Raw genomic sequence first — 22,942 nt, forward strand, 5'->3', positions numbered from 1 at the left:
ACTACAGCACCCGACAACAAGTCAAAAAATCTAACATGGCAGATCAACCTTTTGCCAATATTTGCCCTTAGTTGACAACTGTCATACTTGTCTACATCATGAAATGCATCAATGGTTAGGTCAGCACAGTGGCTCAGTGGCTAGCACTGCAGACTTACAGCGCTGAGGTCCTGGGCTGAAATCCCACCAAGGACAACGAGTTTGTATGTTCTCCCCGTGTTTGCGTGGGTTTCCTCCGGGTTCTCCGGTTTCCTCCCACACTCCAAAGACATATGGATAGGGAATGTAGATTGTGAGCCCCAATGGGGACTGCGATAATAATGTCTGTAAAGTGCTGTGGAATTAATTAATGGTGCTGTTTAAGTGAGTGAAACACATAAACTGTTAGTGGAAAAGCAGAAGCTTGTTGAACTTTGCATTTTTGGCTGTCCATATCATCTACAATAAGGCCAGCTATAGGTTTCTTCACAGAATCGTCATTGCTAGTTACACTGCAAATTCCTCATCATAATTAAACAGAGATCACAGAGACGGTATATATAAGCATTGTGAAAAGGCCAGCTGCCTGTATATGTTAGGCACTGTGCAATTACCAGTGGGTCCGCTGTCTATTCCACCCTCAGCCTGACAAGCACAGATGATGGGGGGCACACAACTCATTTGGGGCCCTAGCATCTGCCCAGATTTTTTTTTGCTGACACTGGTCCTAGTGGTAATACATAAATGCTTATTTCTCATTCATAATAGACATATAACAAAGCCCTTTTGTATTGCATGGCCATGATTCTGTTCTTGTTCTCAGGGCCTTTGCTGTGGGTGATGGGTGACGGCATCGATCCGGTTTTATTCCTGCGACTTTTGGTGCTGCTAGAAAAGGGAGCTATGGGGTTAATTGTCTTTCTTTTATTATTCCTTTCTGAGAGCCTTGGGTGGAGCTGCCCGATATTTAAACCCTTGGGTCCTCTGACAGTCTATTCAGCAGGACTATCAGCTGTGTATCCACCAGACTTCTGCACAACACAACTGATGGTCCCAACCCCATTTATAAGGCAAGAAATCCCACTTATTAAACCTGACAGGGCACACCTGTAAAGTGAAAACCATTCCCGGTGACTACCTCTTGAAGCTCATCAAGAGAATGCCAAGAGTGTGCAAAGCAGTCATCAAAGCAAAAGGTGGCTACTTTGAAGAACCTAGAATATAAGACATAATTTCAGTTGTTTCACACTTTTTTGTTAAGTATCTAATTCCACATGTGTTAATTCATAGTTTTGATGCCTTCAGTGTGAATGTACAATTTTCATAGTCATGAAAATACAGAAAAATCTTTAAATGAGAAGGTGTGTCCACACTTTTGCTCTGTACTGTATATATATATATATATATATATATATATATATATATATATATATATATATATATCTTTATATTTCATAGAGAGTTAGATAGCATAATAGCCGATAATTCAATTGTCGGGTTCTGTAAAATCATTGCAGAACCCGACAGGATATGAGATATGGTTTACATACAGTAAACCATTGCAAAACAGTTAGATTTTTATATGTCCCTCACTAATAATGTTAGTAGTGTGTGTGTGTAAAATTTTGGAGCTGTAGGTGTTAAATTAAAGGATTAATTCATGTAAAAAACAATTATCTCAGCCAGAGTGGGAAAGCCAGTGACTGAGGGCAGATATTAATAGCCTAGAGAGGGACCATGGTGATTGCCCCCAGCCACCCCAGAAAAGTGGCATCTGTAAGCTTCTCTCTTCCCACTCCCCTGTAGCATTGGCATAGATGTTAAACCTGTGTGTTTCATTATTTCATTAAAATACTTTATTCTTAATGTGTGTGTGTATTTTTAACCCTTTCAGACTACTGGATTAATAATGGAGAGGTGTCTTATTGACACCTCTCCATTATTAACCAGGCTTAATGTCACTTTACAATAGCAAGGTGACATTAACCCCTTATTACCCCATATGCCACAGCTACTCGGGAGTGGGAAGAGAGAGGCTAAGTGCCGGAATAGGGGCATTGAATTACCGGCTATTCTGCTATCTATCTCTGTCTGAAATATAAATATATAATATATATATATATATATATATATATATATATATATACGTCTTACTGATATATATATATAGACTATATATGTTTTAACTAATATTTGAGCCCATGAATCCATTATATGCCCATTTTGCAAGCCAGCGAGAAAATCTCACCACATGGGTGTTATACGGATGCTTAGATGCAAGAAAATCGCATCCTCGCATTGCACACGGATGACATAGGGATCACTGTTCAGGGAACATTTCTGCGATTCTCGTCTGTGTAAAACGGACCAATTTTTTTATACATTGTGTATGACTCCAGCCTTAAAGTGAGACCTGGATCTCTCATATAATAGGATATACTTTGGAGATAACCCTTTGACTAAACCTATATCGCTATCAACCACAGGTTCCGTAGAGTCCCCGGGGCTTTGGGTTTTATAGCTCGAACGCCGACAATGAAACATGGTTACAATTTGTCCATATAACTGAAGTCTTCAGGAAAGGATTCCCTACTTTTCTCCTGATCGTATTAATTCATGGACTTAGCAGTAAACACACATCTCTTTTAGGGAACGTTCACTCACAGCATTTTTATAAGTATGCGTAAATGCACTATGGTCAATGGGAGTCAATGGAAACCTAAGGCTAAGGTCACACCTTGCATATTGGGTGCGGATTTTCAATGCGGATTTGCAAACAGACAATCTGAACAAAAAATAGTACAACCTTTGTACAAATCTCATCTACAAATTACAGATATTTTATGCAAGTAAACTGAACTACGGCACAGATTTTAAGATCTGCAGTAAGATTTGTGTACAATACAAGCCGATTTCGCAGCAGATAAGTTGCGGAAAAATCTGTACCAAATATGCAATGTATACCCTAGTCCAAGAAATTCACTACAAGCGATGCAGAGTTTTTGGGTGTATTTTACAATTATTTGTGTAAAATATATGTGACCGAAACCAAAGAGCCATCATCAAACTTTTGTACAAAAAAAAGATCAAATTTATGGTATTTTATTCAAACACAAAAAAAGTATATGCAAAGTTATCCATAGCAAAGTATGTGCTGACCACTGAATTTATTATAAAACAAAAACTAAGTGGCTTTCTGCTACAAAGAAAATTAGTTCAAATTGACTCCAGAGCAGGTTCATATATTTTGGCTTTATCTATATGTCCCTGACATCAAGTAGTGCTTAGTCGTGGCTCCAAATAGGCTCATGCTACTTTTAGATGGGCCAAATCCACTAAATGGGGAATGAGTTTGTGAGTTTAAAAATCTTCGTTCTCTGCAGCACTTCCTGTGTTAACAGAACATGTGCTGCCGAGAAAAATAATATTTTATGGGCACAGAAAGATCATATCAACAATTGTTCTGTCGACATGGAAGTGCAGGCGCCAGGCTTAATCAGATATTAAGTAACTGCCAATTAGGTTGCAATTAGTTGATTGGAGGTCGTTTAGCGGTGTGATTGACACGTGTAAATCCAGAGTTAGGATGAAGATATTTTGGTAGCATTAAAATGCTCATGTCATCTGTATTCAGGTAGGACACCAGACAAGGGTAAAGTACAAAACTTATCAGGTTGCCACACCGGTAAAAGTTCCCTGCTCTCAGCAATAAGTGTAGAAGCATGGTGGACACACAGGTGTCAACAGACTAGGAGAAGACATACTATCTGAAAGAAAATTTGGCTTGGAGCCATTGTTGGTCTTTTGACCCTTTCTCTTCCTTACCGACCAGGTGCACGAGACACCTGCCATTTTACAGCACTGAGCCTTTTAGTCATGTATGAAGATGATCTAAATATCATTGGAAGTGGCTTCAAGGAATCTGATAGGCGAGTTGTCTTCCCTTTTTACTTATTTAGGTCATGGTCTTAGTAGTCAGGAAAAAAATGTTAATATAAATTCCAACAAAGCATACATGTACATACCTGGAGGCAGTAAATTGTGATGTCCTCCGATATTATGACATTCATGAACTACTGGAAATGAATATTTAGCCCACATTTGGCAAAATATTACTCAACACTAGGGGCAAAATTATTGTGGGTGTAGAGGTAGCAGCCGGACCTTGGCCTAGGTATCATGGTTTGCCTAGTAGAGTCACGTAATAATTGGGGCCCTCTTGCCTCTTCTGCTGACTGCCGATCAGTATCCAAGTATACGTCGGCTCAAAATTCTTTTTTTGTGTATAGAATTAAAGAGTATAATATTAACCCCTTTCTGCCATCGGACGGAATAGTACGTCATATGGCAGAAACCCCGCTTTGATGCGGGCTCCGGCGGTGAGCCCGCATCAAAACTGGGACAAGTCAGCTGTTTTGAACAGTTAACTAGTTAAATGCCGCTGTCAAATGCTGACAGCGGCATTTAACAAGCGTTTCTGGCCATCAGGTCGGAAATGTGCGCACTGCTGACCCCTGTCACGTGATTGGGGGTCAGCGGTGCGTCGGCATGACAACCAGAGGTCTCCTGGAGATCTCTATGGTTGTTGATGCCAGATTGCTGTGAGCGCCACCCTGTGGTCGGCGCTCATAGCAATGCTGTAATTCAGCTACATAGGGGCGATCTGAGCATTGCCCCTATGTAGCTGAGCAGATCCAGTTGTGCCAGCTTTTAGCCTCCCATGGAGGCTATTGAAGCATGGCAAAAGTAAAAAAAAATGTTTTAAAAATATGAAAAAAATCAGAAAAATATAAAAGTTCAAATCACCCGCCTTTCGCCCCATTCAAAATAAAACAATAAAAAAAAAATCAAACCTACACATATTTGGTATTGCCGCATTTAGAATGGCCCGACCTATCAATAAAAAAAAGCATTAACCAGATCGCTAAACGGCGTAGCAAGAAAAAAATTCAAACCACAAGAATTACGGTTTTTTTGGTCGCCACGACATTGCATTAAAATGCATCAACCGGCGAACAAAACAACATATCTGCACCAAAATGGTAACATTAAAAATGTCAGCTTGGCAGCAAAACATAGGTCCTCACCCAACACGAGATCATGAAAAATGGAGATTCTACGGGTATCGGAAAATTGCAGATTTTTTTCTTTAGCAAAGTTTTGAATTTTTCTTTATCACGTAGATAAAAAATAACCTAGACATGTTTGGTGTCTATGAACTCATAGTGACCTGGAGAATCATAATGGCAGGTCTGTTTTAGGATTTAGTGAACCTAACAAAAAAGCCAAACAAAAAACAAGTGTGGGATTGCACTTTTTTTGCAATTTCAGCGCACTTGGAATTTCTTTTTTCTAGTACATGGTATAATCAATGGCGTTGTTCAAAAGTACAACTCATCCTGCAAAAAATAAGCCCTCACATGGCCATATTGCTGGAAAAATAAAAAGGTTATGGCTCTGGGAAGGAGGAGAGCAAAAAACAAAAATGCAAAACCGAAAAAAGCTCCGGGGGTTAACGGGTTAAAATATGTTAGATTTGTGGATTGAAGGCCGATTGTTTCAGCTCAAATCGCGTCAGTGGATTTGTTGATTGCCTTGCTTCTTGTCACACTGTAAATTTTTTACATGGAGTCCAAATAAAGCCATGTTTTTGTTTCAAAATTAGATTGCTGGATATCCATTTAATTTTTTGTTAAATATTTGTGCCCCAATAATGACCAACATCGCAATTTAGAGGCTTCAGCGAATGTGTCAGCTTTGTCTGTTGGTCCCAGTGATCACACGAGGTAATTGTGAAAAACATGTCTTGTTTCGGATGTTTTCTCTGCACACAAGGCTGATATGGAATAAACAATACTAACAATAATAATGTTGTTTGAGGGTCCAAGGTAAAAGTAAAAAAAAAAAAATCAAAAACAAAAATCCTAAATAATATCAAAAAACCACTTGGACTTTATTATAGGCACTAGAACCTCCGGGGCTTGGGATTAGGAGACAGATGCCACGCGGCACACTTGTGTTTACTAACATCTGCTGCATTCATGGTGTCGCTCTTCATTCGCGGCACAGCCGGATCTCTCGCTCTGCCCCTCCGCTCTATTTTGAGATGGGTATTTGGCATTTCCTTGGAAGGCCTCTTCTGGAATCATGAAAAATAGGTCCGGAATGTTCCAGCCACATAGTTTATTCTAAATTCTCAATTCATAAGGCAAATCATTCGATAAAGGAGTCTAACGATTGAGTACTAGAAATGTGTGAGGATAATCTACATTACTGGCTATGGTGGCATGCAAAGATAGGACATGCCGTGCCATGAAAAAGCACCAGTCTCTTCTTGATTTCTTTTGGGGTTTTTTATGCATATTTTGTCCTAAATTGTTGTGAAATTTTCAACTTAAAAGGTTTTTATGAATTATTGAAAAAAAAAAAGGGTCATAAGGGAATATTGCATAAAACAATGTCATATTACTTAGCTGATAAATCCACTGATATTCCAGCTGTTCGCTGCCAGTCTCTCCTCCAGTGGATGTCCCCAACTAACCAGGTGACCGCTGCAGCCAATCACTGGCATCAGTGATGCTCCGGTCAGGTCAGTGATTGGATCCATCAGTCACATGGGTAGCTAATGCTTCAAGTCATGTTTCTCTATTTCATATGTCACACAATATACTATTACTTGGTTTATTTATAACAGAAAGGAAACTATTAGTTTGTCTCTCTACTGGCAAATGTAATGGGGATGTTAACCAAAAAATCTACTGATATGTCAGAGGTTGGTAAGAGACGGGTCTGAGAACAAGGACCACCCAGAGATACTCTAATGAAGAAAGAGCACCCCGAAGTATTTTGGCACTAAATCCCCAAGGACCCTTAGACTATGTTCCCACCATGAGCTTTTGGGGAGTTTTTGACGCTGTATGTTTTCGCTGAGTCAAAAATGCAGCGTCTGACAGTTCCAGCAGGGTGAATGGGATTTACAGAAATCTCCTGCCCTCTGTGCCGCTTTTTAACTCAGCGTAGACTGACCGGCGGAGCGTGTCTTATATCCTCAACATGTCAGCTTCTCTTGCAGGTATGTTGAGTTTTATGTGCAGATTTTTTCCCATAGACTTGTATTAGATGGGGAAATTCCTCTGGCAAAAAATGCACATGCGGAGGAAACGCAGCAAAAACACGTGTAATCCGCACCTAAGTGTGTCAATAAAGTTTTGTCAAAGCAAAAAACACAGGACGTATCAAAAACAAAGCAGCTTCATTTAAAGAATCACACACCGACAAGAGACAAAAAAAAGCCACGTAAAAAAAACGCACAAGAAAATGCAATTAAAAAATGCATGTAACCTAATTTAAATAATAGATGCATAAATGGTGCAGAAATTCTGCTGCATCAGAAACTCACCAAAAATGCATTGTGGGAAAGCAGCCTAAGGATATGCTGACAGTGAGTTTTTTACATGAATTTGGAAGCTGATCTGCTTCAAAATCCACATCAACAACTGCTGAAACTATTCTTTGCATGCTTTTTGATGTGAATTTTGAAGCAGAACGGCTTCAAATTTCATGCAATAAAAAGCTCAGTCTGAACACACTCTAAAAATCTGACTTTATCATAGACTTCCATCCCTGTTTTAATAAATAATTGTATTATTTGCGGAATAAATTATAATTCTGTAATTCCTCCCGCAATAATAAGAATAAGGCCGAAGTCACACATGCGAGAAACACGTCCGTGTCTCGCATGTGAAAAGCAAGCTCTGGTGCCGGCACTTGGGAGCGGAGCGTGCGGCTCCATGTGTTGCTATGCGGCTGCACGCTCCGCTCCACAGTGCCGGCGCCAGAGCTTGCTTTTCACATGCGAGACACGGACGTGTTTCTCGCATGTGTGACTCCGGCCTAAGTCACAACTGGGTGTTACCATCCCCTGGTGAATAGGTGTCCTATTCACAACCCTACACAGTTCCTACTGTCAGCACTGATGGGACTGTCATACTGCGTACATACAATCTCCATGGACAAAGTTAACTATACTTAATTTCACTTTTTCCATACTATTCCAGGAAGGATAACAGGAACTTCACACTGAAAAGTTGCAAATATTTTCTAATACAGACAAAAATTCCTGAAGGTGAGTTTAGCTATTACTAGATGTGTATCTGCACCTGCTTTGTAGCTAAAGGAAAGATTCATAGTTACATCTAACTCCACGTCTGCACAGCGACTTATTCTACCAGTCTGTTTTTCATCCAGTATTACACATTCAGATCACTTGGCTGATAGGAACGGTGATGTGTCTTTTAGGTCGACGTCACACTAGCGAGTTTTACGGACGTATGAGAGGCGCAGAAAATACGGATTGCACACGGTACAATGATTCTGTTATGCCCCAGCTCCTATCTGCCGTATTTTACGCATCCGTATTAGACGGTATTGTACGGCCGTAGAAAATCGCAGCATGCTGCGTTTGTCAGCGCATTGCTCAAAAAATCCGCCAATGAAAGTCTATGGGGGCGAGAAAAATACGGATTACACATGGACCAACAGTTTGACTTGAGAGAAATACGCAGTGGTGTTAGCGAGAAAAGCCAGCAATTCAGTGCGGTGTATATATATATATATATATATATATATATATATATATATGTGTCTCACTAACATATATATATATATATTATATATGTTTTCACGAATATTTGAGCCCATGGATCCATTGTATGTCCATTTTGCAAGCCGGCGAGAAAATCTCAATCTCACTGTACGGATGCCATACGGATTACATACGGAGGATGCCATGCGCAAAATACGCTGACACACCCTGCCTACAGATGACATACGGATAACTATTTTGGGAACATTTCTGCGCACTACGGCTGTAAAAAACGGACCGTATTTTCATACGCCTAGTGTGACGCCGGCCTTATACTGATAATTTGTATTTCCTTAGCCTAAGAAAATTTAGGGTAAGTGAGTGGAAAATGTATTGGACACGCTTAGAATTTTCTGCCTGGATGCGATGGTTATCATTCACATTGGGGGTAATCAGCTGAGAATTCCCTACAGGCAAAATGTAAATATTTATTTTTCAGGATATTCTCATCATAGTATAACTATATGTACACATTAGTGAACGTGCTCGGATAACATGCTCTATGAGTATGCCCGTGTACTAACCGAGTGTGCTCGTATAATATGTTCGAGTCTCTGCGGCTGCTTGACAGCAAGGGTTGCCTAATGAACAGGTAATCCCTGCATGTGTTGCGGCTGTCTATCAGCCGCGAGGACTCTAAGGCCGGCGTCATACTGGCGTTTTAAACAGCCGAGTGCAATGCGATAAAAAATCACATTGCACACGGACCAATATTAAGCTATGGGGCAGCTCCCAGCAGCCGACTTTTTGTCGGCCGTTTTCCTCGGTCCGAGACAATGGCAGTATGCTGTGATTGTCTCGGACCGAGGAAAACTCTCGGCTCACTCGCACCCATATAAGCCTATGGGTGCGAGTGAGACAGCGCACACCACCCGGATATCATCGTTATAAGCGGACCCCAGCAATGGAGGAGATGGAGAAATTCATTTCTCCGCCTCCTCCGCAGCTGTGCTCCGATCCTCCCTGTGCGAGAGAATCAGAGCACAGACGCATGACACTCGGCTCCTGCTCTGCTGCGAGCAGGAGCCGAGTGTCATTAGCATATCGCATCCAATGATCTCGCATCCGATGCAATACGCCAGTGTGACGCCAGCCTAAGGCCATGTGTACACGTTGCGGAAAGTGGTGCAGATTTTTCCAGACTGATTAGCAGGTAAACCGCACTGTGGATTTCCTGCGGAATTACCGCAATTTTTTTTGCGGATTTTATGCAGATTCCACCTGGGGATTCCTATTATGGAGCAGGTGTAAACCGCTGCGGAATCCGCACAAAGAATTGACATGTTGAGGAATACACAACGATACGTTTCCACGCAGTTTTTTCCGCAGCATGTGCACTGCGGATTTTGTTTTCTGTAAGTTTACATGGTACTGTAAACTCAGGGAAAACTGCTGTGAATCCGCAGCATGTGCATATTATTTGAGCACGCTGAAGACCAGGGGCGGATTATCAGAGGGTCAATATGGGCGGTAGCCCAGGGCCCAGTGGTCTGGGGGGGCCCTGGGCTACCGCACTGTTGACCCTCTGATCATCTGTTATTCGAATGCCGCTGCCGGCGGCCGCCGCCGGCATTTATGTGCCCGCCCCCGGCCCCCTGCCGTAGCCGGTGGGCAGAGAGAGGGGGCCCGCATGGGGCCCCTTCTCATCTGCTCACCGGGCCCCTTCCGGCGCTGCCTGCGGCGGTTTCCTATTGACGTGCGGGCACGCGCCCGCACGTCAATAGTTAACACCAGCCGCCAGCCAATTGGAGGCTGGCGGCTGATGTCGGCCGCAGGCGCACACAGTGTGCTCTGTTGGAGGGAGCTCACCGCGGCGCTGGAGCGAGGACAGGTGAGGAGACTTTGTTTTTTTTTTTGTTTTTTTTTACAACGGTGGACTGGACACACTGAGGGCAATGCTGGAGGACACTGGGGCAGATGGCTGGAGGACACTGGGGCAGATGGCAGGAGGACACTGGGGCAATGCTGGAGGACACTGGGGCAGATGGCTGGAGGACACTGGGGCAATGCTGGAGGACACTGGGGCAATGCTGGAGGACACTGGGGCAGATGGCTGGAGGACACTGGGGCAATGCTGGAGGACACTGGGGCAATGCTGGAGGACACTGGGGCAGATTGCTGGAGGACACTGGGACAATGCTGGAGGACACTGGGGCAATGCTGGAGGACACTGGGGCAGATGGCTGGAGGACACTGGGGCAGATGGCTGGAGGACACTGGGGCAGATGGCTGGAGGACACTGGGGCAGATGGCAGGAGGACACTGGGGCAGATGGCTGGAGGACACTGGGGCAGATGGCTGGAGGACACTGGGGCAGATGGCTGGAGGACACTGGGGCAGATGGCTGGAGGACACTGGGGCAGATGGCTGGAGGACACTGGGGCAGATGGCTGGAGGACACTGGGGCAGATGGCTGGAGGACACTGGGGCAGATGGCTGGAGGACACTGGGGCAGATGGCAGGAGGACACTGGGGCAATGCTGGAGGACACTGGGGCAATGCTGGAGGACACTGGGGCAGATGGCTGGAGGACACTGGGGCAATGCTGGAGGACACTGGGGCAGATGGCTGGAGGACACTGGGGCAATGCTGGAGGACACTGGGGCAATGCTGGAGGACACTGGGGCAGATTGCTGGAGGACACTGGGGCAATGCTGGAGGACACTGGGGCAATGCTGGAGGACACTGGGGCAGATGGCTGGAGGACACTGGGGCAGATGGCTGGAGGACACTGGGGCAGATGGCTGGAGGACACTGGGGCAGATGGCAGGAGGACACTGGGGCAGATGGCTGGAGGACACTGGGGCAGATGGCTGGAGGACACTGGGGCAGATGGCTGGAGGACACTGGGGCAGATGGCAGGAGGACACTGGGGCAATGCTGGAGGACACTGGGGCAGATGGCTGGAGGACACTGGGGCAATGCTGGAGGACACTGGGGCAATGCTGGAGGACACTGGGGCAGATGGCTGGAGGACACTGGGGCAGATGGCTGGAGGACACTGGGGCAGATGGCTGGAGGACACTGGGGCAGATGGCTGGAGGACACTGGGGCAGATGGCTGGAAGACACTGGGGCAGATTGTTGGAGGACACTGGGACAATGCTGGAAGACACTGGGGCAATGCTGGAGGACACGGGCAGATGGCTGGATGACACTGGGGCAATGCTGGATGACACTGGGGCAGATTGCTGGATGACACTGGGACAGATTGCTGGATGACACTGGGGCAGATTGCTGGATGACACTGGGGCAGATTGCTGGAGGACACTGGGGCAATGCTGGAGGACACTGGGGCAATGCTGGAGGACATTGGGGCAGATTGCTGGAGCTGGAGGACACTGGGGCAATGCTGGAGACACTGGGGGAAATGCTGGACTTACTGGGGCAGATTTCTGGACACACTGGTGGTAATATTCTGGACACACTGTCTGGGGGCAATGCTGGACGCACTGGGGCAGATTGCTGGACACACTGTCTGGGGGCAATGCTGGACACACTGGGGGCAATATGCTGGAGACACTGGGGCAGATTGCTGGACACTGGGGCAATATGCTGGACATACTGGGGCAGATTGCTGGACACAATGGGGGCAGGACTGGAGGCATGGGCAGAATGTAGACACGGGGCATGATTGGAGACACGGGGCAGAATTAAAGACATGGGGCAGGATTGGATCATGTGGCAGGATGGATACGATGGAGACATATGGGGCAGGATGTGGAGATCATATGGGGTAGAATGGATACTCATGAGGGCAGGATGTGAGAACATATGGCTGGAGCCAGGAATGAGACACACGGGGCCAGGATGTGGAATATTATTACCATAGGGGCTAATTTAGGGATATTATTACTGCAGTGATGTATTTATTTTATTTTTTGAGTATACTGTTTTAAATGGGGGGCGGTCCTGTTACTGTGCAGAGTGACACTATATCACCTTTTTTTCTTCATGTGGTGTAATATAGAAGTTGTGAAAATTAAGTAATGTGTTCTGCAAGCGGAGCTCGAGATAACTGTGTTATTTCCTGCAGAAACGAGTCCTGGCTGGGAGAAATGATGGCGGTCTGTGCTGGCTGAAAGATGAAGGACTTCACCTAGAGACGTCACTGGTGAGTCAGTGTTACCTATACACTGACACTATACAATGTATACTATATTGAGCTCCTGTGTATAATACCACCAGTGATCTCTGTATTACCTCTACACAGACACTGCATACTAAGTACAGATCTCCTGTGAATACTGGCACTTATGGTGATAGTATTGTGTTGTTGTTTTTTACTGATCAGTATTGTAGTATTCAGTCACTATGTGGTGGTAATATGTGGTCTGGAAATGGTGTTGTGGTATTTGTCCCTTGTATGTGATATTATTCGATCACTGTGGTTGTAATTTGTGGTCTGGTCATGGCGCGGTGGTATTTGATCCTTGTATGTAATATTATTCGATGACTGTGGTTGTAATTTGTGGTCTGGTCACGGTGCGGTGGTATTTGTTCCTTGTATGTGATATTATTGGTCAAAATATACCTAAATTGTATTGCAGATTCTAACAAATATTTAATAGGTTACAGTAGAGTAGGGCCCGGCCATTTTTCTGGAATAATCTGGTTCGGGTATATCATGACCCCCGTCACATGACCCCCGTCACATGACCCCCGTCACATGACCCCCGTCACATGACCCCCGTCACATGACCCCCGTCACATGACCGGGGGGGGCCCACAGTGTCTGAACAGCCCGGGGCCCTGGCTACCCTTAATCCACCCCTGCTGAAGACACTCGGTTAGCACCAGAGCATGCTCGGATAAGACATTATCTGAGCATGCTCACTCATCCTTATTAGTTATGTATGGACGTGGCTATTCTTAGCTTGGACACGTTCACACCTGTTTTCTGTTTGGAAGTAATGGTCAGTCTTTGATGTTATAAAAAATAAAAACCACACATTTCTGTTCAAATTTTGAGACTTTTCTATAGAAAAGTTGTTGGAAAAGGCGAAGTCATTGGCAGCTCAACAGATAAACTTTATTTTAAGGCTACTTTCACACTAGCGTTTTTTTGAATACGTCGCAATGCGTCGTTTAGGGGAAAAAACGCATCCTGCAAAGTTGTTTGCAGGATGCGTTTTTGCCCCATAGACTAACATTACCGACGCATTGCGACGTATTGACACACGTCGCAACCGTCGTGCGATGGTTGCACCGTGTTGTGGCGGACCGCCGGGAGCAAAAAAGTTAAATGTAACGTTTTTTGCTGCCGACGGACTGCTTTTTCCGACCGCGAATGCGCGGCCGGAACTCCGCCCCCACCTCCCCGCACCTCACAATGGGGCAGCGGATGCGCCGGAGAAATGCATCTGCTGCACCAATTGTGCGGCGCATCAAACGCTAGTGTCAGAATCCGACGCTAGTGTGAAAGTAGCCTAAGCCCGGAAGTGTTGCAAATTATAGCAGAAATCTCATCTTGCATACATTTAAGCACAGGCAGATTAAGCACAGGAGAGCTGATTTTTCTTTAAGATTAGCAGAAGAAATGCCAGGTTTGATGGATGAGGGCTCTCATTGTGAAGAACATCACCGGCATATGGAGCACGTCCCTCATTCTTAAGGTACCGTCACACTAAGCGACGCTGCAGCGATACCAACAACGATCCGGATCGCTGCAGCGTCGCTGTTTGGTCGCTGGAGAGCTGTCACACAGACCGCTCTCCAGCGACCAATGATGCCGGTAACCAGGGTAAACATCGGGTTACTAAGCGCAGGGCCGCGCTTAGTAACCCAATGTTTACCCTGGTTACCATCGTTAAAGTAAAAAAAACAAACACTACATACTTACCTACCGCTGTCTGTCCCCGGCGCTCTGCTTCCTGCACTGACTGTGAGAACAGCGGCCGGAAAGCAGAGCGGTGACGTCACCGCTCTGCTTTCCGGCTGCCCGGCGCTCACAGCCAGAGCAGAGAAGCCCAGCGCCGGGGACAGACAGCGGTAGGTAAGTATGTAGTGTTTTGTTTTTTTTACTTTAACGATGGTAACCAGGGTAAACATCGGGTTACTAAGCGCGGCCCTGCGCTTAGTAACCCGATGTTTACCCTGGTTACCAGCGAAGACATCGCTGAATCGGCGTCACACACGCCGATTCAGCGATGTCAGCGGGAGAGCCAGCGACGAAACAAAGTTCTGGCCTTTCTGCCCCGACCAGCGATATCACAGCAGGATCCTGATCGCTGCTGCCTGTCACACTGGACGATATCGCTAGCCAGGACGCTGCAACGTCACGGATCGCTAGCGATATCGTCTAGTGTGACGGTACCTTTAGGGCTCATGAAGATGTCAGCTTTTCTAGAACAATTGTTATTCCTGTTTTTCACATATAGCACTTGTACCTATGACAGTCTATGGGGTAGTTCACATGTCTGATTTTTTCCTTGAACCGAGTAATCTGCACAAAATCACGGAGACTTGAAAAATCTTTATCCAAGTGTCGGAACAATTCAAGTCTATGGATCCATTAAAAGAAACAGACAGCTCTAAGATGCCAACCGTGTGCTGCCTGTTTTTCATGGACTGATTGATAGGAGAAACTTGAGAAAACTAAATCTCTTTTTTTCTTCATCAAATAAAAACTGATGAAACTCCAACCAAACTCTGATGGTAAACACTGACCCTGACCAAACTCTGACAGTAAATAATGACCTTGACCAAACTATGACATTAAAAACTGACCTTGACCAAACTCTGATGTTAAAACTGAGCCTGACCAAACTCTGATGGTAAAAACTGACCCTCACCAAACTCTAATGGTAAAAACTGACTCTGACCAAACTCTGACAGTAAATGCTGACCCTGACCAAACTCTTGACGGTAACAACTGACCCTGACCAAACTCTGATGGTAGAAACTGACCCTGATCAAACTCTGATGGTAAAAACTGACCCTGATCAAACTCTGATGGTAAAAACTGACCCTGATCAAACTATGATGGTAAAAACTGACGCTGATCAAACTCTGATGGTAAAAACTGACCCTGACCAAACTCTGATGGTAGACACTGACCCTGATCAAACTCTGATGGTAAAAACTGACCCTGATCAAACTCTGATGGTAAAAACTGACGCTGATCAAACTCTGATGGTAAAAACTGACCCTGACCAAACTCTGATGGTAGACACTGACCCTGATCAAACTCTGATGGTAAAAACTGACCCTGATCAAACTCTGATGGTAAAAACTGGCCCTGACCAAACTATGATGGTAAAAACTGACGCTGATCAAACTCTGATGGTAAAAACTGACCCTGACCAAACTCTGATGGTAGAAACTGACCCTGACCAAACTCTGATGGTAGAAACTGACCCTGACCAAACTCTGATGGTAAAAACTGACCCTGATCAAACTCTGACAGTAAATACTGACCTTGACCAAATTCTGACAGTAAAACTGACCCTGACCAAACTCTGATGGTAGAAACTGACCCTGATCAAACTCTGATGGTAAAAACTGACCCTGACCAAACTCTGACAGTAAATACTGACCTTGACCAAACTCTGACAGTAAAACTGACCCTGATCAAACTCTGATGGTAAAAACTGACCCTGACCAAACTCTGATGGTAGAAACTGACCCTGACCAAACTCTGATGGTAAAAACTGATCCTGATCAACCTTTGATGGTAAACACTGACCCTGACCAAACTCTGACAGTAAATACTGACCTTGACCAAATTCTGATGACTCTGATAAAACACTGAAACAATTACTTTTTTGAATACGAGAATCACTAATGTATGAATGAGCCTTTACTATGTATGTTTAAATTCTGGCAACAGGGTACGGCAACAGGGCACAGAAAACTATTAGACTAGCATGGCCTTTAAGCTAAATTTTAGTGGTGTGAACGAGCGCAGCCTGCATGATGTATAGGTGACATGTCTCCCTGCACCATTCACATAACCGCTAACAGATTATGCAGTGGTCGGTGCCAGGTATTAAAAAAAATACAAATGATATTCTCTTTAGGACGACATTGATCTAACAGTGATAAGAAATAAATCCAGGGTGAATTCATCAATCCAGATGATCTACTATGTCAGGTACAAACCAAGCTGGAGAGCAGACCACCCAGGAAGCAGGGCGATGCTGCAGCTTTATCACCCGGGACCACTGCCAGGTTAATACAAATCAAAATCAAATCCAAAAATCATTATTTCTTAAGAAAAATATGTAAGATGTCTTCATGCCAGATTAAGGCTTTTTTGTATTTCCATTTTATATTTCTTATCTATTCCCCTCTTCCCAGAATACTGTGATAATCATTACTTAGTAGTGTTCGAGCTGCATTGTGCTACTATCTGATTGCTTAGTATTTAGACCGGCTCGAACTACATGTCAGGAGAGCTGGCAGGTTTTTTTTTTTTAAACGCACAACTAAATTATAAAATCTCAGACCAAAAAGTTTCCAAAGATGACTAGCAGAATTATGAATGCAGCTCTGGAATATAATACATGATATACAATGGGTACAGAAAGTATTCAGACCTCTTTACATTTTTCACTCTTTGTTTCGTTGCAGCCATTTGGTAAATTCAAAAAAGTTCTTTTTTCCCCATTAATGTACACTCTGCACCCCATCTTGACTGAAAAAAACAGAACTGTAGAAATTTTTGCAAATTTAATAAAAAAGAAAAACTGAAATATCACATGGTCATAAGTATTCAGAATAGCTATTCCATACCTCTGTAAAGGCCAGAAGGACGCTCTTTTGGCCTCCGTGATGTAAATGGGACCTGAAAAGGGATATACTGAACGTCTTTTTTATTCAGTAGCTGCAATGTTCTTCCAGTTTTCTTGTGTCTATTAAAAACTGGAATCAACCCAGAATTTCAAGATATATTTAATTAGTACATTATTAAATAACCTTTAATTGCATTTGGACAAGACGTGCAGGTGTGAGCGAGCATCTGGCAGCGCACTTCACAGCCACACTTGGCCAACCTCGTCACATTGTGCTGTGCCAAGTAATGAATCATATGGCTTCTAATGTGAATGAGAAAGACCAATTTCAATTAGGTTGGCAAGAGAAAAACTGAGGAGAAAAAAGAAATTGCACTGTAGACTGGCTCGAAATGAATAAAAATGAATAATTTCAAACTCTGATCCGCTAATGAAATGACAAAAAACTAAGGCCAAGGAACCAAAACAAACTCAAAAACGCAGACATAAGAGGCCTCACTAAGTATTTTCGAGAACCTGTGTGTACTTGGAGAAGAGTCCTTGAATTCTCCCAGCAATGTGTTTACCCTCACAGGACTTGGATCCCTCCCAGGAACACAGGAATAAATGTTGGCAAGGTTGAGCTTGTGCCAACATCTACCTGAACCACGACTCCATGAGGCTTTGATGTCGAGCCTTGTTGTGGTGGAGAGGTGGAACAATGTGACCGAGAAGAGATAAGCATTGTATGCCGACATGAAATAGCAGACTACAAATTGTTTAGGAGCATGACTATCGCGTCACGAGATAACTAAAGACTTGTCATCTATTACTGTATTTCCAGACTTACATTATCATCTAAATGCTTTATAATGTTGCTCTGAAGAGCTTTAGCCAACAATGGAGCAACTTAATTACGTGTTCTACTCACTTACACAGCACCATCAATTCCACAGCGCTTTACAGACATCATCATTGTCCCCATTGGGGCTCAAAATCTAGATCCCCTAGGAAAGGAACCAGGAGGAAACCCACGCAAACACAGTAAGAACATACAAACTCCTTGAAGATGTTGTCATTGGTGGGTTTTGAACCCAGGACTCCAGCGCAGTAAGGCTAACCACTGAGCCACCATGCAGCCAATTAGTATTATATGTCATATCAATATAGTAAAATGTAGAAAACATATAATCACATGAAAAGAAGCAATGGAAATGTTCTACTGACAAGTGTGCAAATATTATTCATTTGAGAGTAATCAATCAATGGACAAGAAGCAAAAAAAGGAAAAAAAATTCCAGCAGCTGAGGTGTGTTATAAGGAATACCATTATACCTTGTATACGTTATTTATAGTCATGAGCGAATATACTCGTTACTCGAGATTTCTCGAGCATGCTCGGGGGTCCTCCGAGTATTTTTTAGTGCTCGAAGATTTAGTTTTTCTTGCCGCAGCGGAATGATTTACATCTGTTAGCCAGCATAAGTACATGTGGGGGTTGCCTGGTTACTAGGGAATCCCCACATGTACTTATGCTGGCTAACAGGTGTAAATCATTCAGCTGCGGCAATAAAAACTAAATCTCCGAGCACTAAAAAATACTCGGAGGACCCCCGAGAGTGCTTGAGAAATCTCGAGTAATGAGTATATTCGCTCGCTCATCACTAGTTATTTATTATCTATTCAGCCATGTAGTGTAAACCAAGCAATACCACTGTATGGGACTTCTACACTTTTGTCTACTTTGAATAGAAACACAATACAGATTTGTAAATTTCAAAAAAAAAAATAATACATAGTTGTTCATTACGAGTGTTGGAATCTGTTTAGTTTGTGACTATCCTCCATTTTCTTGTGGCGTTCTGGCTGCCGGTCTTTTTCCTCTGGTGCTGGGTTTGTCTTGGGTCAGGTGTTTGTATCACTCTTTATTAACCAGCACCTGCCTCCCAGTCCTTGCTGGACAACAGTGTTAATCTGCTTGAGTTCTAGCTTGGTGCCTTGCTTTGTCTTCTGTGTGTGTTATTTGTGCAGTGCTGGTACCTCTGGTTCTGCTAGCCTTAGTTTCTGTTTTCTATTGGTTTCTGCAGCCTTCTCTTTGTTTTCTATTAGGAGGTGACCCGTTTTTGTACCCAGTCCTTAGTTCTTTTAGGGAACCCCTTCCCCTTATCTATAGGTCTTCACTTGAGATTAACCCAGGAATGTCGGTGGGTCTATTCGCAAGGAATGGATCGCCCACTCCATCGTATGGCTTCAGCCTAGTCATAGTGCAGGGTCAGTTTTCCCCCTTCTACCTTAGTCCTGTGTTGCAGATCCATAACAGTTTGTCCAGCCAGAAAGAAGTATAAAAAAAAAAAAAAACACCGCTCCCGGAATTCTGCAATATGAACAGCATTCAAGATCTTGCTCAGCATCTGCAAGGGTTAACGTTGGAAGTTGCCAGCTTAAAACAGCACGTGAGTAATTGCCCTAGAATCTGCTCTGAAGAACCTATGGTGGGTTTGCCTGAATGTTTTTGTGGTAAACGGCAGGAATTTTTTTTGTTTAAAAATGCATGTTTACTTTATTTTCGGCTTAGACCCAGGTCTTCAGGGGCTGAATTAGAGCGTGTGGGGATTATTATGTCGTTATTGCGAGGTGAGCCCCAAGTTTGTGCATTTTCATTGCGTCCGGATGACCCTTATTTGATGTCAGTAGAAGCGTTTTTTTCTGCTATGGGGGTATTATATGTTGATCCTGATCGGGTCACTACAGCCGAGGCAGAACTCAGGCAGCTGAAGCAGGGTTCTGGCGACACTGAGAGTTATTGTACCCAGTTTAGACGATGGTCTGCAGAGGTCAGCTGGAATGATCCAGCACTCAAGAGTCAGTTTTTAGCAGGTTTGAATGACAGGGTAAAGGATTTGCTCATTGTATATCCTGCACCTGCTATGCTTGAGGCTGCTATGCAATTAGCTATCCGGGTGGATAGAAGACTGAGAGGTAGACAGAATGAGGAGAAGGTTTCAATTTTGCTGGAGAGCGCCGTTGACTGTGGGGAGCCGATGCAACTTGGGGCGATGTCCTCTCGTTCCCAGGAAAGGCAGAGAAGATTCTCTGAGGGGCTATGCCTTTATTGTGGTAAGGCTGAACATTTTATTAAGCAATGTGAAGGACGCATAAACAAGGAAAAGAGAAAAAAAGGTCAATCAGAATAACCCTCCCTTTCGCATTGCCATTTTATGGTCGGCAGGAGTTTCTTTTTCTGGTAGTTCTACATCCTGAGGCCGTTGATCGGTAGGAGTGTGATTGTTTATTTGGATGATATTTTGATCTATTCGCCTGATCTGGAGTCGCATTGGCAGAGAGTTCGTGAGGTTCTGCAGATTCTGAGAGAAAACACACTCTTTGCTAAACTGGAGAAATGCGAGTTTGCGGTACAGATAATTAGTTTTTTTGGGTACTTTGTTTTCAGTGATGGTTTTGAGATGGACCCGGTGAAGGTTCAGGCGGTATTGGAGTTGCCTAGACCTGAATGCTTGAAGTCGATTCAGTGATTTTTGGGGTTTGCTAGTTACTATAGAAAATTCAGAAATCATTTTTCTGTTATCTCAAAACCCCTTACTGATCTTACTTAGAAGGGTTCCAATACTGTCCAATGGTACCCTGAGACTGTTAAGGCTTTTGAGCATCTCAACGAGAGGTTTAGCTCTGCTCCTGTTTTGATCCAGACAGATGAGACTAAGCCCTTTCTGGTAGAGGTGGCGCCTCATCAGTAGGAGTGGGGGCTGTTCTGTCCCAGGAGGGAGAGAATGGGGTGCATCCCTGTGCTTTCTTTTCTAAGAAATTTTTCAGAGGCGGAGCTCAACTACGATGTTGGGAACCGAGAATTGCTGGCTATTAAGCTTGCGTCTGAGCATTGGCGACATTTTTTGGAGGGTGCTAGACATCCTATACAAGTCTTTACTGATCATAAGAACCTGATCTATCTGGATGCTGCTAAACGTTTGAATGCCCGTCAAGCTAGGTGGGCATTATTTTTTGCCCGGTTCCATTTCTCTGTGACATATATCCCTGGGACAAAAAATGTTAAAGTTGATGCTTTGTCTCGAACTTTCTCCCCAGCAGTTAATAGTGAAAAGGAAGAATCTTTTTTGCAGAGAGGGGTGGTGGTTGCAGCATTAGGTTCTGAGTTGGAAAATAGCATTCTTAAAGCCCAGGATGTGGCACCAACTAACACTCCGTATGGGAAATTATTTGTGCCTAAAGCCTTGAGTCTTGTTTGGCGGGTTATCGAGGGATTGTCGAAACAAGAAAGTCGATCAGTCGGAGTTTCTGGTGGTCGGGGTGCCTGAGAGAAATTGTCAAGTGGGTGTGTCAGTGTACCGTGTGCGCTAGGTCTAAGGCTTCTCATGCTCCGGCGGCAGGGTTGCTTTGCCCGTTAGAGGTTCCTAGTTCTCCATGGACGCATCTTGCAATGGATTTTATCACCGATCTGCCAGTCTCTGAGGGTTTTCTGTTATCTGGGTTGTTGTGGACCGGTTTAGTAAGATGTGTCCTCTGGTCCCGTTAAATTACCCTGCGCTAACACACTTGCCAGGGCATTTGTGAAAGAGATTGTCAGACTCCATTGTGCTCCCACGGACATTGTCCGATATGGGACCACAGTTTGTGGCTCGCTTTTGGCGTGCATTTTATGACAGACTTAAGGTTCATTTGTCATTTTTGTCGGGCTATCATCTGCAGTCCAATGGACAGACCGAGATGAAGAACCAGGACGTTGAGCAGTTTTTGAGATGTTTTGTAGCAGACAATCAGGAGATGTGGTCGGAATATCTACCATTAGCTGAGTTTGCTCTCAATAATCATACATCTTCTTCAGCTGGGTGTTCTCCTTTCTTTTGTTGTACTAGGAAGAATCCCTCTTTCGGTCCTTTTTCTAGGATTGGGGCGGCGGTGCCTGAAACTTAAACAGGCTAATAGGAGGTCTAAGAAATTTTTTGACAAAAGAAGGGAGGCGAGGTTTGTTGTTGGGGACATGGTTTGGTTGCCCTCTAGGAATCTGTGTTTGAAGATCCCTTCTAAAAAAGTTGGGGCCGAAGTTTGTAGGACCTTTCAAAGTGGTTCAAATTGTCAACTCGGCAGCGGTGAGATTAGACATTCCTTCGTCCTGGAAAATTAATTCAGTTTTTCATGTATCTTTGCTGAAGAAGGTTGACACGCCAGAGAAGGTGGCTATGTCATCTTCTCCTCCAATTGATGAGAACTGCGAGTTTGAGGTTTCACGCATTCTTGATTCCAGGTGGCATAGAGGAGGATTACAGTATCTTGTGTCCTGGAAGGGTTTCGGTCCCGAGGACAATTCCTCGGTGAAACCTGTGGATGTCTCAGCCTCAAGGTTAATTAAGGCTTTTCACGGGAGATTTCCGAATAAGGCCCGGCCTAGAGGATCCGGGGGATCCTCGTTAAAGGGGAGGTACTGTTAGAATCTGTTTAGTTTGTGACTATCCGCCATTTTCTTGTGGAGTTCTGGCTGCCGGTCTTTTTCCTCTGGTGCTGGGTTTGTCTTGGGTCAGGTGTTTTTATCACTCTTTATTAACCAGCACCTGCCTCCCAGTCCTTGCTGGACA

The 22,942-nt window shown here is 44.2% G+C and overlaps 1 protein-coding gene and 1 long non-coding RNA gene across 2 annotated transcripts in view; one reads left to right on the plus strand and one right to left on the minus strand.

The window, feature by feature from the left end:
• FREM2 (FRAS1 related extracellular matrix 2) overlaps positions 1 to 22,942 on the minus strand; it is a 337,360-nt gene that overhangs the window by 270,482 nt on the left and 43,936 nt on the right. The window lies entirely within an intron of this gene.
• The window catches only part of LOC138671060 (uncharacterized), a 73,562-nt gene that overhangs the window by 1,444 nt on the left and 49,176 nt on the right, over positions 1 to 22,942 (plus strand). Inside the window, exon 2 of the long non-coding RNA XR_011319419.1 lies at positions 8,037 to 8,104. This is a non-coding gene — a long non-coding RNA (uncharacterized lncRNA). The remainder of the gene's footprint in view (positions 1 to 8,036; positions 8,105 to 22,942) is intronic.

Source organism: Ranitomeya imitator, chromosome 3 (assembly GCF_032444005.1).
Source record: "Ranitomeya imitator isolate aRanImi1 chromosome 3, aRanImi1.pri, whole genome shotgun sequence".
Lineage (NCBI taxonomy): Eukaryota > Metazoa > Chordata > Amphibia > Anura > Dendrobatidae > Ranitomeya > Ranitomeya imitator.